This window comes from Pogoniulus pusillus, chromosome 29 (assembly GCF_015220805.1).
Source record: "Pogoniulus pusillus isolate bPogPus1 chromosome 29, bPogPus1.pri, whole genome shotgun sequence".
Taxonomy (NCBI): Eukaryota; Metazoa; Chordata; class Aves; order Piciformes; family Lybiidae; genus Pogoniulus; species Pogoniulus pusillus.
Window position 1 is genome coordinate 6,415,952 of NC_087292.1, and position 18,830 is coordinate 6,434,781.

Consider the following 18,830-nt stretch of genomic DNA (forward strand, 5'->3'; position numbering starts at 1 on the left):
ATCTCTACAGCACCATCACTAGATGATGAACGTCCACTGTGTGGACTTGTTCAGATCCTCCTGATAAATGTGAAAATGAAGGAGGAACAAAAAGACTGCAGGGACCTAACCTGAGGATCTGGACTATGAAAGCCTCTACTGAAAGCAATGCCTTACAAAAAAGCTGTCATCATCATTTCCCTGATTAGCAGTCAGGGCAGAGGAAAACTACACCAAAAAAACCTGTGTCCCAGCACTGTTTTCACTGGTAAGATGAACCAAACCTGATACTGCATCATTAAAAGACCATAAACATGAAACCAAACGATGCTGTTTTTTACTGAAACATTTTTGAGGGTGGAAAAGCATTTTCAGTGTGACAGATCTGGCTGCAGGCCAGCGGGTGACAATCCTCCAGGGAGTTTTGCTACCACTGCTGGGCACACTGGGAGTATGTAGTGCACGTTAGACATAATCAGGGAAGCAACCTCTCTCTTGGGTTCTTAGTAGAGTTTCCTGCCTTAATAGCTTCATTGGTAATTTTTTGTTAGTTTTCTTGCTTCAAGTGCTGGCGTGTCACAAACTGAATATATTTGCTAATGTAAAGACATCATTTTGTAGTGCTGAACCAAAGTGACTGCTGAGGCTGTGTACTTTTGTTCCTTGCCAGAGAAAGACAGCACAAAGCTGCGCTGACTGAGAAGATCTTACTGTAGGTGTTCATCCAGCAAGGTATAGCTGAAAGTGCCGTTTGAAGCACTGGAGAGGAAAAGTTGTCTTCCACTCTGGATGTCTGGATGATTGCTTGCATGTGTGATTACCACAACTGTGGTCACAATTACAGTAATTACATGGGCAGATGAAACATGCAGTTACATGTGCCCAGTTCTGAAAATCTGGGCACAGGTAATTGCCAAAGACCACAGATAGACTCTGCTCGGGAAAGGAGATGCAGTATCCACCCCCCATGTTGGGCTGGAGGATGTGATCCCCTCCAGCCTTATGCCTCATGTTTTCCGCCTCCTCTTTGTCTGTCTTGGAGGAAACTAGACTAAATCCTGTCCTTAGTACCTCCTCTTGGACTTGCATACCTAGCCCAAGCTTCTGAATTGCTCTTTTGAAATCCAAAACTAAGATGAAGCCATGAAGACCAAGCACTTTGACTACCATTGCATGGACTCGCATAGGGAAAACACTATAAATACTATCATCACGTATTATTAACTACATTCTGAGAACCCTAAAACCAACTGAGATCATCTTTATTCATAGAAAAACACTGGGAATAAAAAAAAAAAAGAGAGAGTCCTAGGCATATTTGCAGAACATTTTCTCTAGGATACTGTGGCCAGTGTTATTTAACAGTTGTCATATTGCTGTGTGTACAAAAGTTGACTTTTTATCTGACAGGTTTGAAAATGAGTTATAAAAAATAATTCTGAAGTATAAGAAGTATCCAAAAATGTCTCACAATAGGGAAAAAAATTAATAGAGGCTGAGGGAGCTGGAGGTGTGCAGCCTGGAGAAGAGGAGGCTCAGGGATGACTTCATTACTGTCTACAACTACCTGAAGGGAGGCTGTAGCCAGGTGGGGGTTGGCCTCTTCTGTCAATCAACCAGCAATGGAACAAGGGGGCACAGTCTCAAGTTGTGCTGGGGGAGGTCTAGGCTGGATGTTAGGAGGAAGTTGTTGCCAGAGAGAGTGATTGGCATTGGAATGGGCTGCCCAGGGAGGTGGTGGGGGCACTGTCCCTGGAGGTGTTCAAGAGAAGACTGGATGAGGCACTTAGTGCCATGGTCTGGTTGACTGGCTAGGGCTGGGTGCTAGGTTGGCCTGGATGATCTTGGAGGTCTCTTCCAATCTGGTTGATTCTATGATTCATGACACTCAAATATAAGACTCCTTAAGAATAAAGTTTTGTGAGATACAGTCACAAGAGCCAGGCTCTGCTCGGCGATGTCCAATGACAGGACAAGAGGCAATGGGTGGAAGATGAGGCATAGGAAGTGGCATTTAAACATGAGGAGGAATTCTACAGATTCACAGAATGATTTAAGTTGGAAGTGACCTCAAAAATCATCCAGTTCCACCCCACACCATAGGCAGGGACACCTTCCACTAGACCAGGTTGGTCAAGGCCTCATCCAGCCTGGCTTTGAACACCTCCAGGAAGGGGGCAACCTTTTACAGCACCCTCACTGCATAGATTTCTTCCTAACATGTAAAGCTACCATCCTCAAGCTTCAATGCATTCCCTCTCCTCCTGTCACTACAACACGTTGTAAAAAGTCCCTTCCCAGCTTTCTCAAAGGCCCCCTTCAGGTACTGGAAGGTCTCCCTAGTGCCTTCTCTGAGTTGAACAGCCCCAACTCTCCCCACCTGTCCCCACAGAGGAGGTTCTCCAGCCCTCTGATCATCTGTGTGGCCTCCTCTGGGCCCACTTCAGCAGCTCCTTGTCCCTCTATGCTGGGGGCACCCAGAATAGATTTCTTCACTGTGAGGGTGACAGAACCCTGGAACAGGCTGCCCAGGGGGGCTGTGGAGTCTCCCTCTCTGGAGACATTCAAGACCCACCTGGATATGCTCCTGTGTGATCTGCTGTAGGTGATCCTGCTCTGGCAGGGAGGTTGAACTAGATGAACTTTTGAGGTCCCTTCCAGCCTCTGACATTCTGTGATTCTATGATTCTCACATGTTTTAAAGAAACAAAAAAAGTACCATTTTTCTTTTCTGTTCTCATTAACATCATTTGATTTCATATCAATTGCATTAAATATGGTTTTTAAGTCCTTCCTATATTGTGTTGCCATTTCAGATCGTGGAGTCATTGCAAAACTGTCACACAGCCACACAGCCACATGCACACCATTACAGATGAATTAAACCCAGTCTATTTGTCTGTGGATTATTTTAAGGGTCCATGGTAATCAGAGTGCAATAAAGTATAATAAAAGACCAATGAAAAATGATGGAACAAAACCCACTATGGGTTTAGAAGTGAAGTGTTATGAGAAAGACAGGCCATTTTCTCTGGGTGTGTAATTTTTATTCTGTCTCTTTAATTTCCATGAATAATTAAAATAGATTCAAGCAATCCTGTGCTCCTATGGCTTTTCAGGCTGAGAAGAAGAAAATGTGCCATAAGGAAAGGCAAATGAATGAAATGCTGCAAATCATAGCGAGGAGTCTGATTTGGGAGAAAGTGCTAGCCTGATTTTCAAACAAATATTGAAAGCAATACCTGAATGTGAATTTCTTTTTCCTATCAAACTTGGAACTACATGAATATCTAGATTCAATCTACGATGAAGAGTATGAAGGGTAAATGTCCTAGAAATTCAGGTTTAAATCTTAATAACTGGACTCAGCTTTCAGAGCCAATAATGGTTTCAAAGGGAATGTTTTCAAACAAGATTAGATATTTACTGTGCACTTCATGAAATATCTTGAGCAGGCATTTGAAAATGCACCAATATGTGTTATGTGCATAGAGATACAATTTAATTAGACTAATGAATTGGTTTCATGTGGCCGTAAGCCATTGGCTATTGTAGTCTGATGGAGAATTCCAGGAAAGTACTTCTCCTCACACATTGCACTTTTCACCATCCACCCATGTCCATCTGGCCAGCAGCACAGGGAAATATTCTGCATCCCTTTCTGAGCCCAAGAAATACTCAACAGACTTAAAGGCAGCTTTGCAGAGGAATGCAATGTAAAATAACTGGAAAGCAGTTATTTTGTATGAGGTGTTGCTGGGACATGTGAACATGCCCAGCAGTCCCACCAGTGTTGCCTAAGGTTGGACAGTGAGGGCTCTGTCTCTAAGGTTTGGGAGCTACCAGTCTGAATGCCTCTGCCTCACCTCATTTAAAGAGCCTTCAAGCTTCAGGAAGTCTAGTGTTGTCCAAAGTAGATCCTTCCTACTCATTTCAGGAGAGGGTGAATCATACAAACCCCTCCTCTTTTGAGTTTGCACAGGTGAGTAAGTGTGACTAACTGCAAATGACCTGTGGACAGTGATGATAAAGGAGGTGAGTCCCAGCTCAGCAACAGTCCTGTCCCTACTCATAGAATCATAGAATCAACCAGGTTGGAAGCGACCTCCAAGATCAGCCAGGCCAACCTAACACCCAGCCCTAGTGCCTCAGCCAGGCTCTTCTTGAACACCTCCAGGGACAGTGACTCCACCACCTTCCTGGGCAGCCCATTCCAATGCCAATCACTCTCTCTGTGAAGAACTTCCTCCTCACATCCAGCCTAGACCTCTCCCAGCACAACTTGAGACTGTGTCCCCTTGTTCTGTTCCTGGTTGCCTGGGAGAAGAGGTCAAGCCCCACCTGGCTACAGCCTCCCTTCAGGTAGTTGTAGACAGCAATGAGGCTCACCCCTGAGACTCCTCTTCTCTTCATTGTTCTTGCCAGCCACTGAAGCAGCAGTCAGGCTCCCCAGCAGAGGCAAGGGCAAGAGGCCATACCCACCCCCAGCTGTCTCCAAAGGAAAATCATTACATAAAGACCAGAGGAGGTCACTTTATTTGATGTTAAAACCTGGCCTGGTTTTCTGGCACATGACTTCTCCATCCAGCCTGAGTTGTGAGTCACAAACTAAGCCCTGAAGTTACTAACACAGCTCCGTGTACAATCAAGTTGCATATTTTGCTGTGTATTATCCCTTTTGGGTTTGGCAAAGCAAAGTGTCTCCGTTGCAGGCAGAGCAGGAATTATGATGAGCTTTTCCCAGCTGGACTTCACGTAATCGTCGCAGGGATAAAGAGTTCCTCGAGACTCCAGATCCTTCCCTGTCAGGCTCTAAGCCTCTCTCTGGCTCTCTTGAGCTTGTCAGGGGGTTTATTTACAAAATTCAGCTAAAAATCTGTCCTGCCAGACTAAGCCAGGCTGTTTCTGCTTGTTTCTTAATCTCCAGGCTGCCTCCCTCCACATGTTAAGGGACACTCAGTTTGTTTAAGGCCTGAGGCAGACGTAATTACAAAAGTTAGGCAGAATCCTGAACTGACCCCAAAGGTCTTCCTACTCAGACACAAATCATTTGTCATAATGAGCCTACTCGTAACCTCCTGACCCTTGGAGCTCAATTAATTTCACGCAGAAAAAATGTTCACAGCCCCTGGACCCTTCTAGAGAAGGGATTTGCATGGTGACATCTCCCACTCACACGAGCCCAGGCGAGAGAAAATGGGCTTAGAAATTTCTCCACAGAGAACAATAAACAGTGACAGGGCAGGGTGGTAAAATGAGGTATTTCTGTGCTTGGTTGTAAAACAAATGCGTGTTCCTCAGAAAAAATAAATGTAAAGGCATATAACGGTCTGCGGACAGCTTTTAGCTTTGTGTTCCTTAAAGCTCTTTAAAATACAGCCATCTCATTCAAGCAGAGGACTGCTCCACCAAAAGGGCCTGATTTGCTGCACAAGTGCTATGCCAGACAGGGGACATCACTGGCCCAGGGGATGGGAGCGATGCTGAGGGCATGGGAGAGAGACAACACACATGATCTGCAGTAGGAAGAACTTGCTGGGGCCAAACACTGCAGCAAGATGTCCGTACTGCTTTCAAAGGCAGAGCTTGAAGTTTTCTGTATCCACTGCACTTGCTTTTTGGGGTTGCATCTTCACTAGCTGAACTGCCTGGATTTCAGCTAGTGCTTTTTCTCAGGTACTGGAATAACCTCTGAGTTTTTTCTATTGTTTTGCCTAATTTATACATACATCAGAGCAAGAATAGAGCTTGAATCTGATATTTTTAATGCATATTTTCTGGTCTTTGTCACCTCAAATGCTTCAAAAGAATGTCTGTTCAGTTCAGCAAATGGAATTAAACTGCCTAAAAATAGCTGGCCTGTGCAAAGCTGGGTGTGGGGGTGACAGGGAATGGATGAAAAGGGGTTTCAGAGAACTTGGATTAATGTGTACACAGTCAGATCTTGCAGCAGACTGTCTTTTTGGTTATACGAGTGGCTTGCATTAGAGCCACTTGTGTTGGAATAGATTTTACTAGCAAGAATAATAAAAATCTGGCCTGTTCTCCCTCTTGGCATGGTCCAGCCAGCCTATTTAATTAAGATGAAAAGCACAGTCAAGAAGATAGTTCAAGAGACATCAGTCTTCTTAGACAATATGAGGCAGTGATTTTTTTTTTTGCATCAAAGCATTGAACCTGCTTATGCATTTGCGGGAATGGATGTGGCTAGACTGGATAATCCAACAGGCTCTTTCCAACAACCATAACTATTTGCACTCACATAGCACCTTTTGGCCACAGATCTCAATGTTTATAAATCTGTAGGCTCATAAGTGGGGAGCTTCAGCAATGAATTTGGGAGCCATGTGATAAATTGTGTTTATTATGCACTTTCTTCACGCCATGCTTGTTATAGATTTTTCACCAGGAACAAGCTCCTGACTGTGCAAGCTCTGTTGGGAGCTCAGCTGCTTTCATCCGAAGCAGCCAGAAAGATGTCTTAGGGAAAACCCCAGATGGCACAAAATTGGCATTCCCTGTTTTTTGCCACACAGCCTCTTGGCACAGGAGATAGAATCATAGAATCAAGCAGGTTGGAAGAGACCTCCAAGCTCATCCAGTCCAACCGAGCACCCAGCTCTGTCCAATCAACCAGACCATGGCACTAAGTGCCCCAGCCAGTCTTTTTTTTAAACATCCCCAGGGGCAGTGACTCCACCACCTCCCTGGGCAGCCCATGAACCTCCCTGGGCAGCCCATACAGGTAAACAATCCTGTTCCCAGGTGTTCAGTCTAGTCTTGTTGGAAGCTGTGTTGTAGGACAACCTATGGCATCAGGCCAGGCACTGAACTATTTTGAGCACCTGCCACTGACAGATAGTGAGGGGGTGAAGCAATGTACATGGAGATCAAGCCATGGCAGTCATTAGCTGCAACTGCTTTCTTTTGGAAATTCAGTCAAACTTCCCTAAGTTACACAAGAATGAACTTTGGGTGACCATTCAGAGGGCCTATGCTCAAGCACCCTGAGAGCAACGAGGTGGCAGGGAATTGCCTCTCTCCTTTTCTTCCCATTTTCCACAAAGAATAGGCTCACCATTTAGGATGGAGCCCCTTGAGTTATGCATGCTATATTAAATAATGCAAGTCTACAACAGCTTCTATACAGACCACTCTCCCTGGCTTGATATATGCCTGCTGTTTAGATTGTTTAACTGATGGCACAGCTTTTCCCCTGGTTTGTGCACAGGGGCGATGTATTTCTGACAGCATTCAGAAATGAGATTTTGCCCTTAACTGCTGTCTCAAGTGCTTTCACTCCTGAAAATCATAGAAGATAAAAAGTAATGCATGTTGAGTGTGTTTAAGTGTGCACATATATGATACATGATTGCTGACTGTTTATGACATTAATCTTCACTCACAAAGACAGAAGAGATAACTCATAAGTTATCTCTCTGCTCAACCATGAATATAAATGTCAGGCCTCTAATGGAGATGTTGTCTAATGAAATATCCTGAATTATTGAATCTCCCCAGCCATGTGCAAATCTCATTTCTTCTTCCCTTTTGGGTTTGGATTGGGTATTTTTGAGGTGATGCTATCAGCATCGTGAAGAGCAGATGGAAAGATTCTCAATGTGGCATTAAAGATCTAATCTTCATACTGTGGGGTGCCTCAGAGAGGATGCTGGCTGCCCACTCCCATGGCACCCACAAATAGATTTGTGTTAAAATCAAATATTTTGGAGACCTCTTCCCTTATGAACACAGTTTGAAGGTGAAGCTAAGGAAGTCTAAAGCTATAAGAGGCAACAGCATGGTCTATAAATCACAGCAGTGTAATTAAATCAATGCAAAGTGTATCCAGTTACTTTGGTACCAATTCAACACATTCAAAATGGTTTAAGCCTTGTTTAAATAGGTTTAGCTTAATTTAGTAAATGAGCATAGACAAGCCAAAAATTCTTTGTGATTTACCATTGCTTATGGCTTCATCAGCTTGTATGTCACACTGGCTTATATCATCTTCAAGACATATTTACCAATGTGCAGTTTAAATCCTTAGTCTTCTTTTTAGCTCTGGTCTGCAAGAGGGAGGGAACTGTTTACCTCTAGAGTGAAAAGTTATTCAGAAACAGTGCTGTGTCTAAAAGCAGATGTACGTCTTGGAAACCCTGCTGGAAGTTCCTAGGAAAGGTTCCATGGTTCTTCCTAGAAACACCCACCTCAGACTAGTATTTGTCTACTCTGCTCACCAACCTGCTCATGTTTTACTCCCAATCCCCATATAGTCTGCATTTCACTTTTCAAGTCACCAAGATAAGAATGTTCTGCTAACCTGACTCATTTGAACCTAAAGAAGTCCACTGAAAGAAGCCTTCCCACAACCAGCTCTGCTGGCAGATTTAAGGCAGTAGAAACCTCATCAGAAGTGGTGCTGGCACATGAAGCTTCTCCTCTCACTTTAATGTCTCTGCTTTTATTTGCTTGCTTGAGGAACACATCATTTAATTTTGCTGCATCCCATCATCTCTTACGGGGCTGATCTCTCACTTTCAGTGGAGAATTGTAACTTGATGCAATCTGATCACTGTGCAGAATGGTCCATGTAAAACCTGTGACAGGTGACACTGAAGTTTCAACTTAGTCTTTACAAGGTGGAAATAGCCAGAGGGATGATCATTCAAAAGGCTGTGCAGCTCACAGGGACAGGAATCCCTCTGGCCCACCAGCACTTTATGCAATAGTAGCACTGATAGTAACATGCTTATCCTCACACTTGCCCTATGATGTAGAGATGTGTTATTATCCCCACTTACAGCTGCAGCACAAAGGATGAGGGTAGAATAAATTACTTGCCAGAAGGCAGATGGGGAGTCTATGGCACAGAAGATTATAGGAGCCAGGTGACCTGTGTCTTGGTTTGGCTCTATGCCCAGAAAAATCTCCTTTTCTTTCTGCAGTTACTGTGCCTTTCCTCTGCAAAATGGAAACCTCCATTGAAATCTCTAGCCCTTTAAGGCTACAAAATAAAACCACCCTAATTCCTGGGTATAAAAAACAGAAAGAAGCCCTTAGTTACCCTGCATGAGCCTAGGCACACTGCATGATTGCACTATACTTAAGAAATGACCCAGTGTGAGTAACGCCTGCATTGTCATGTGGTGCAGTTCTGGCCAGAACATTACCACTGGCCTCTTTCTTCCCATTGACATGAGTCAGCTCAGTGTTGTACATCCAAGGCACTGATGGTGTTAGTGGGTGTAGATCCTGATTATGTGGAGAAAGGCCCTAGATGAGGCACACCATTTACGCATGGGCTTGCCCACGTGGCACAGCGGCTGCCCTGCGCTCCCTGCAGCAGAGACGTCTAATGGCAGAGCTCTGCTACAGTGAGTGTGAGCGCCATCACATCATCATCATCCACTGACACAGGGGCTGCACTGGGTTGTTAAATTCCTTAAGTATTTATTGAAGTCAGTAGTGCCTCGGGCTCCATCCCCCGCTCCACATACCTAGCTGAAAATTACTGCCAGCCTTTGCCACTGACCCTTACAGGAAGCATTGAACCGATCCCCCCTGACAGCCACAGAGCAATGGCTCAGCCTTGCCGAATGACCCCTGGTGAGGTCGGCCTGACACTGTAGGCAAGGATTGATTGCAGGTAGCAGGTGAGACCCTTTCACTTGACTGCTTCTGGGACTTGGCCAAACGCTCTGTGCTTCAGGCAAGGCACACTGTGCGCGGGGACAGGAGACCCAGCTACCTTTACTGGGGCAGTCTGGCCACTGGTTATCTTTTTAGGCTGAGAATTGCTGGGTGTGTTGATGAATTTCCTTGGTCGTAGGACTTGGGGGGAGGGGGGGGCAGCAGAAGAATTTCATGCTTCCCTGGGCAAAAGTGGAAATGAGAACAATCTCTGCTTATCAATCCCCCTCCTCCCTGACCGCCTGTGCTTTGACTCCATTGATCTACAGTGAAGATACTCCTCACTTACACCAGTGTCCAGAAAGACAGGATTTGATTTGAGGTAATTGTTGTCCGATGCAGTCGATCAGGCCCCTATCCAGTGCTTTATGGGAGCAATATTACAGCAGTAGTGATTTTGCTGTTGCAGTGGATTGCATCAATATACGCTGGAACTGATGGGTTAGGATCAGGAAAGTGACATTTACTGCAGAAAAGGGAGTATGTTATTTGGCCCCAAATTTAGCTGGGAGTCGAGAGACATAATTCTATCTTCAGCTGGAATCATTTATCCCTGCTCTGGGTCTTGCCAAGGTAAATAAGGGTTTCTTCATGCTCACATGTTAATACTGTTGTGATGAGCAAAGGGTTCATTTATTTATTAATCATTGTTTGAATTGAGCTGTTAAAATCAGGGAGAAACAGAAATTCTGGAGATCTGAGTATGTGTGATGCAGTTCCTTATCTGCTCTCTGTAGGCTAATATTGGGAGGAGGTAGGAGGAGGTATGTTTCTTCCTAATTTATATTAAAATTAGATGGAGGACAAAGAAAAAGGGAGAAAGAAAATGCCTGGTCTAAATCTGGTCGAGGTTCTGAATCCCAAATCAAAGGAGTGAGGCATCCTCAGTGATAAATGTTTTATGAAGAGCACACACAGCATGGTAATGCCCACAGAAATCTGACAGTTTTCTCTGCTTTCCCTCCCTCTGCTCTAGTTTCCCATCCGTGCCTCAGGTCATACAATTGAGCCTTGTTGCTCCTGTCCTTGCCTGTGGTCCCTGATTCATCACTTTTCAGACATTACTTTGCTGTGTCTGGAAGAAGCAAACGGGAGAGACACATCTTCCCCTGATTTTCCTTGTCTCCATTTGTACTACTGCTTCCAATTTACTTGCTGTTCTTTTTCACTTCTTTTGCCTTTTCTCTCCCATTGTGTCTCATTCCTTGCTACTGTTTCATTGTTTAGTGTCACTTAGGTAGAAAATGATCCCACAGTGGGGGTATGATCCTTGTACCGCTGAAGAGGTTGACCTTGACCAGGAGCAACCTCTCTCTCTGTCTGTAAACCCATCCTTTTGTTAACGTCCCTACATTTCTCCCTGATATTGGAAGTTAGGGGTTTAAGGTGCCTCAGAATATTCTCAGGAGTCCAAATGCCTCTGAGAATGGGGTCCCCATGTGTTTGTTATTGCTCTTGGTGAGACTTTCAAGAGGGGATAGTTCACTGCTTCCATGGCCCTCTCATGTACTATTATTCAGCAATTTCCTCACTTTGTTTAGGTGTGGGGGACAAGCCATGGCTTTCTTGGCTTTGTACATGCTGTTTTAAGGCTCAAATAGCTGAGGTGTTTTTGACAAATCGTTGATTTCTTTCTCTCAGTGCACAGGATAAGCAGGAATGAAGAATCTCACCTTCCCAGGGCAGATGGGTCCTGTGATTCACTGTAGTTTCTATTGCAAATGTGCTCCTGCTTTCCTGTTGGAGAAGGCCTAGTCATGGCCATTATTTTCCAGTATAATTCAGCTTTATAGGAAGCTTTTCACCACAACTAATTAAAAAAGATGAGGGTTCTCTTCCAAGTGCTCTCCTTCAGCTACTCAGTGCAGAGTGGCAGTGCAGAGAGAGGATTCCCCATTGCAGTTCTGCCCTGTTGTGGTTTTTGCTGGAACCCCTTTCCTTCACCAGAGTACAGATTGCAAAGAGCACATTGCATGGAACTCCCTTGCAAGGGACATGCTTCTGCCACCAGGACAGGACAAGTAAACACACCTTTAGCAAGGCAGGGTCCTGTGTCACAGCCTGGCCCCAGCTCTCTGCTCAAATGAGAAGGTATTTTCACCCAGCCCCAAGCTGTGCAGCAGTCAGCCAACTTTATACTTTTTCAAAGAAATAAAAATTGAAATTCAGTATATTTACTGCAAATGACAAATGAGAGCATAAAGCTGAGCAGAGAAATTGCCCAGGAAAAAGAAAGCATCCCCCCCAGGAATCAGATCATGTTTGAGACTGTAACTGGATCGGACAAGCCACAGCCAGCGGAACTACATCAATTCATCGTGCAAGCTGCAAGACCCAGACCTGTGGCTGCTCTGCCCAGTCTCTTCTGCACAGTCTGAAACATGCACTGTGCTCTCCTTGGATTCAAAGTTAGACAATTTTTAAAGCAGGGGCAGCATGGATATGCTTGTCCTAAACATCACTGTGCTAGAAGTGGCATGTTACGAAAAAAGCTTATTCTCAATGCATGGGCAAGGTCTGGGGCAGCCTGTCCAAACGATTTATTGATGGGTCAACATTTCTACAGCTAGCACTACAGAGTGGAGGATTCTCAGGCTATTGAATATTTCATATTCACTCAATGAAGTGGATTTTCCACATATTATACCAAAAGGATCAACCAGACTCAGTTTGTGTCAGGTTCTCATCTCTGCCTTGAGATCCACTCTGTGAGACTTTTCATCTCAGCTTCTCAGCATTATTTTTCCAAGGAGATTAATTTATTTTGTTTTTTCCTTTTCTTTGTCTTACCTGCCTGGATTGGTCTGGACTTTCACAGTCTTTCATATGAGTATCAGTGAATTGTTGTCACATGTCCTGTTTCAACCTCTACAGAAACACACCACAAAATCCCAGTAACGACTATGGAGGGAATTTTGGCCATCAGAGGTATCCTTTATGTTTTGCTTTTCTTCCTCACTATTCTTCATGGGAAATCAGTGCCTATTTACCCACTTTTAGTTTTGTTGTAATCAGTAAAGATTATGTTATTCATATGAGCAGTGCCCTTCAGTGAGCTGGTCATGTAATTGCAGTATGAGTTTGTGAGACTATGAGCTGAAGAAGCCTATGAACTGAAGAAGACAAGGAGCTGGATTATGAAGATGGACAAATCTGAGAAGCAGCAAATAGAAGGAAGGTGTTTTCTCAGTGCTAAGACCCATGCCAACCCTGCCTATTTATTTTCAGGTCAGATGGTCTTAATGTGTAAGCAAGGAGACAAGAAAGTCCTTGCAACCACAATGGACAGCAAACCCAAAGAGAGGATCAGTGTTGAACACAGAAAGCACACACATGAGCCATGAGGCAACATTCATAGAAACATAGACTCATAGAATCATAGAATCAGTCAGGGTTGGAAGGGACCACAAGGATCATCTAGTTCCAGGGACATCCTACCCTAGATCAGACTGGCCAGAGCCTCATCCAGCCTGGCCTTAAACACATTAAAAATATTCATGGAGATTTTCCTGGAAGAAGTGGTTTACAAAGTCATTGTCTGTGGAAGAGAAAACTGAGCTTTGAGAAGGCAGAGAAGTGCAAGAAAGAAGATAGAAAGAGTGAGAGGTCACTTGTTCAGGAGGCTGGAATGGAGATATGATCACTTAGAAACTGCAGCTATGAGGACTGAACTTTAAATTGATACAAAACACCAAAAGGAAAGAAAGGAGAAGAATCACAGGGAAGCTGAGCACAGATTAAAAATGAAAAACAGTGTGAAAAGCTCTTTGAGGGGGTTTTGCCCTAGGTGGAAAAGGATAAGTGAGAATCGTAGAGTTACAGAATTGTCAGGGCTCAAAAGGACCTCAAGGATCAAATAGTTCCAACTCCTCTGCCATGGGCAGAGACACCTCACACTAGATCAGGTTGCTCAGAGCCACACCTGGCCTAGTTCTTAAAGTCTTCCAGGGACAGGACTTCCACCACCTTCCTGGCCAACCTGTTCCAGGGTCTCACCACCCTCATGGTGAAGAATTTCTTCCTAACATCCAGTCTGAATACACCCACTTCTAGTTTTGCTCCATTCCCCCTAGTCCTATCAGAACCTGACATCCTAAAAAGTCCCTCCCCAGCTTTCCTGTAGGCCACCTTCAGATACAGGAAGGCCACAATAAGGTCTCCTTGAAGCCTTCTCTTCTCCAGACTGAACAATCCTAACTCTCTCAGTCTGTCTTCAGAGGAGAGGAGCATAAACCACTCTAATTCTTCTCCCTGCTTTTGAGCTTGTACAACAGGCTGACTACAGATGGGCTCCTACTTGTGAGTATTGGTTTTATCTGGAATTTATGAGCTTTTTGACTTACTGTCAGAGCACCATTTCCCCATGGTTTTTATTCTTATTTTATTTTATTTTGTTTTACTTTTTTTTTTCCAGAGCTGAATGGGTGCATGAAGGGCACATAAAGGTTTATTGAGTAAAAGCCCTAAATGCTTGCAAACTTTTACTATTCTTCTAGGACCTATAAATATTTTTCTGAATCCTTCTCTTCAAGGCAATAAAAAATTAGTTTGGAGGTTAGCTGTGGGACACTTGACATGAGTCTGGCTCTAATCTCATTTTGAGGTTAAGGAAAGAAGTAGAAATAAAACAGCACATCCCATATTGCCAAAGTATTAAAACAGATATTAAGGTGCTCCTGTCTGTAGGACCATCTGTGGTGGGGATGGTGAAGAAACCAAGTACGTGTGTATTAGAATCATAGAATCAGTCAGGGTTGGAAGGGACCACAAGTATCATCTAGTTCCAACCCCCTCTGCCATGGGCAGGAACACCTTACCCTAGAGCAGGCTGCCCAGAGCCTCATCCAGCCTGGCTTTGAACACCTCCCTGGGCAACCCATTCCAGCCTCTCACCACTCTCATGGTGAAGAGCTTCCTCCTTTTCTCTCTTTCATAGGCACAGCTGAGATCTGCATTTCTATGGTTAAAGGACATGGTTTATACCCCAAATCCGGACACCCTCTGAGCAAACCGCACAGATGCAAGTCTCAGCAGTGCATGCTGCTGTGTGGCTGGGATGCAGCTAAGGAGCTCAGAGGTTCAGACACTCAGTTTTGAAGGCAAGGATTACTTCCTAAGAGCAAAATTACAAACAAACAAACAAACAAAAAAAAAAGACATTTTATTTTACAACCAGAAAAAAAAAAACCAAAAACCAAAACAGAACCAATCCAACAAACAAAAACCAAAACAGAAAACCCAAACCAACACTTCAAAAAACAAACAAAAAAAACCCCAAACCAAACATACACACAAGAAAGTTTTTACTGTGTTCATGTCATGAGCAAGCCAAGTCTTTCTACTTCCAAAACTGGGATGTCAAGAAGGCTCCTGCACACCAAGCCTGTTTCAGTCCCATCATTCAGGGTAACATTATTGCTGATTTCCTCCTCTCTGTGGCCTTTGGATATCTGTACTGTTTGCTATGAGCCTTCACTTAGGGATTAGTTTAGCTATACATCCTTGGGGCAAATTTAGGACATATTAGGGAAGGAACTGTGAGAAGTGAGTCCATGGCCCAGAGGTTTAGATACATTGCACAAGGCCCTTCACTTCCATATGAGGGATTTAGATGATGGATATCAAAGTGGCATCTTGCAACCACTCTGCATGTAGCTGTGCTAATTCCCTGTCAGGATATAGCAAATGGATTAATGCATGTTGACTTATGACTATCTAAAAGATATTCCTAATCCAACAGTAGACATCTTTGTCTTCCTTCCCTTTCCTCTGTCTTCTGAGTCTGTCTCTTCATGGTTTGCAGTCCTAATCTGGAATAACAGGAGTTGTCCTTTCTGGCTGGAAGGCAATGAGTGATATTAGACATCTGGCAGGGGTAACAGTGTCTACCACCACCCAGGTGCCTCCAAGAGTGGTGGCTGCACTTGGGACAGGGATCCACTGGCTGGACGTGAGCTCAGTTTCCCCTGGTGTGTAAGTCAGCAAGTACAACACCCACACAGGAAGCGGAGCTCTTCAGCAGAGCAGCCGCGTGAAACTCAGCAGTTTTGGTTTGCGAGGCTACCTATGAAAATAGTTTTGGTGTCAGTTTTCCTGGATCATTCCAGCTTGTGAATAATGAAGGCAAGCACTAACTCTCCTGTTCCTGAGCAGTTGTTGCTAGAATGTCTGAAGCTTCTCGTTTCATCAGTGTTGCACAGAAACGCCCTGAGAACAGGAGGATTTCATGGGAACGCTCCTGAGGCCCCTCAGCCTGGAGGTGGTAGGAGGCTTGCAATAACACATCCATTCATTTACAAGATTGTTTTGGAGCTAAACCCATTTCCTCTGTAGATGTCTACACTGAGGGGAAAAAAGAAGAGCAAAGTGCCTACCACACAGGGATTTTTTTTGTTATAGGAAAACTCATTTACAGTGAGAAAAACCCCAGTTATCTTTGAGCACCGGGTGTTCCTCTAAGAAAGCTGATGTAAACATAGCTGCTAAAGACTTAATGAGATCCCACCAGTATGTGTTGTGCATTTATCTAATGAGATCACATAGGTCCTCCTCTCAGCACCTCCTCCTGTAGTGAAATCAAGCACCTTCTCCGCTCAAACTAGGCCCCCGGATTAATATTGCCTTGACGTAATTGTTCATTCAACACGACTGCTAATTTGTCAGTGCAGTTATCCCAGGGTCTTGCTCCAAGAGATATGAAAACAATAACCTTGTGACCAAGAGACAGGCCTAATGTTTTCACTGCTAAACTGTTGAAAGGGTGTTTTGTGTGAAGGAGAAGGGAATCAGTCATCAAGCAAGGGGGTAGAGGGTTAGTGCTTTTGAAAAGAAAGAAAAGGAGGAAAAGAAGCGCAGTTTAGCCTGCCCTAACACAAACCAGAACACTGACAGTGGAGGAAAAAAAGGCAAATATATATAAAGTGTAACACAGAAAGGCATTGACCTGCAAATGACATGAATTCTGGGCATCAGTATTAAAAGCCTGTGCATTCACAAGCACATATACACATGCCTTGCCTTGCACACGCCTGCATCACTAAAGCACCCACAAGCAGCTTCCAAGTAATTGCCTGCTAATACCAAACGTGTGCCCCGTTCCCGTCACGACAACGGCAGCACAATCAAAACCAACTGCAGCTAAAACTCAACAATCATATTTCAAAGACAGGCTGAAGATCAGCTTGTGGCTCCCACTAAACTGTGCGTCTCTGGTTCCTGCTGAGTGACACAATGGGCTGGCTTAACGCAGCCTGCCCTCTGAACTCAGCCGTACAAGCCTGGGTTCCTGCAAACAGCGCCCGCACTGTCTCTGGGAATTTCAAAGCTACACATATTCTGCACAGCAGAAAGCCTTCTCTTCTTTCTCTGCCCTGTTTGTCTGTGGCACATCTGTATGCCCCATCTCCTTCTTTTATTATAAGAGTCCTCAGAGTCTTCTGTGCATGTATTGCTTTCAACATCTGCAAAAGGAATCATCTCTCTTAGAAACAGTATAAGGGTCGAGGAGTATACACAATAGCTGGAAATACTGTTTAAGGCCCAGAGGGGAGAACTCTTTTTTCTGCTATGAAAATGTCCTGTTGCAAAGCAATGCAAAATTCAAACTCGACCTCCCTTCCCTCCTACCCCCTCCAAGAAAAAAAAAAAAAAAAAAAAAAAAAAAGGCACAAGGTGGAACAGGCTCACCCAAAGCAAAATATACTTGAGAGAACAGATGTGGCAAAACAAAACCCATGGCTTTCCATGAAGAGCTGCCAAAAATAACATTGGCTCGGCAGGCATGTGATCTTCAGAGGAGTTTGCTACTTGAGTGAGTCAGAATGGTGATTCCTTTTTTACCTCTTCAGTGAACAGGAAACACATTCTCCATGAGCACCAAATTCTCCTGCAGTGGCCCACTTACACTGGATTACACATGGGCTGTGCAGGTGCTGGGACAAAGTAGTGAGTGTGCAATGGTTTCCTTTAGTTTGAGAAGTGGTGCTTAACTGAGGCGAAACCCAAAAGGTCATCTAGAGGTACATGTAAAAGCAACTATCTGTGTATACATACCTGAAAAGCAGGAGCTAGAAGAGGAAGGCAGAGTAATCTTAAATATCCTTTTCCACTAAAAAACAAGAATTGGACTTTGCCCAGCAAAAAATGTTCTGCTCCAACATGAAGAGCCTGCAAACCGTATGGAAAGAAGTCCATCTCGCCAGGCCAGCACATGTTCGTCTTAAAGATCTTTTCCAAACCAAAACTCTTATGCAACCCTTGAATGAAAACATTTTGGACAGTTTTTTGGTAGCAAGAGGGAGTGCCAAAGGCAGCAGAAAGTTTCAGGGTTTGGTATCCAACTGATGAAAGTTAGATCTCTATGAATCACCAGCCATGTTCTGGTTGTTGAAGTTTTACCCTGAGCAAGCACAACAGATTTTGCTTGTTGTGCCTCAGAACGAGTTTGAAGAACTTCTGTCTCAGTATATCATCCTTTGTCCTGTAAAATTAGAAGATGGTTAGAATATAGATTCATTCTATGAATCCTGAGGTGCATTATGAAAAGTGTGTCCAGCAGGTCTAAAGAGGTTTTCCTGTCCCTCTATTCTGCTCTGGTGAGATCACACCTGGAATGTGGTGTCCAGTTCAGGGATGCCCAATTCAAGAGAGGCGGGGATCTGCTGGAAAGAGTCCAACACAGAGCTACAAGGATGACTGAGGGACTTGAACATCTCTCCTGTGAAGTGAAACTGAGAGACCTGGGGCTGCTTAATCTGGAGAAGAGAGGGGTGAGAGGAGATCTTATCAACAACTATAAATATCTGAGGGCTGAGTGTCAGGATGAAGGCGATGGTCTCTTTTTGGTGGTGCCCAGTGAGAGGACAAGGAACAACAGGTACAAGCTGGAACAGAGGAGGTTCTACCTCAACACAAGGAGACACTTCTTTATAGTGAGGGTGACAGAGCCCTGAAGCAGTCTGCCCAAAGAGACTGCTTTGTGGAGTCTCCCTCTCTGGAGACATTCAAAACCCAACTGGATGTGTTCTTGTGTGGTCCGACCTAGGTGATCCTGTTTTGGTGGGTGGGTTGGACTCGATGATCTCAGGAGGTCCCTTCTGATCCCTACCATTCTGTGAATCTGTGAATGTGGAGCTGGAGTTGATAAGAAGGATAAATAA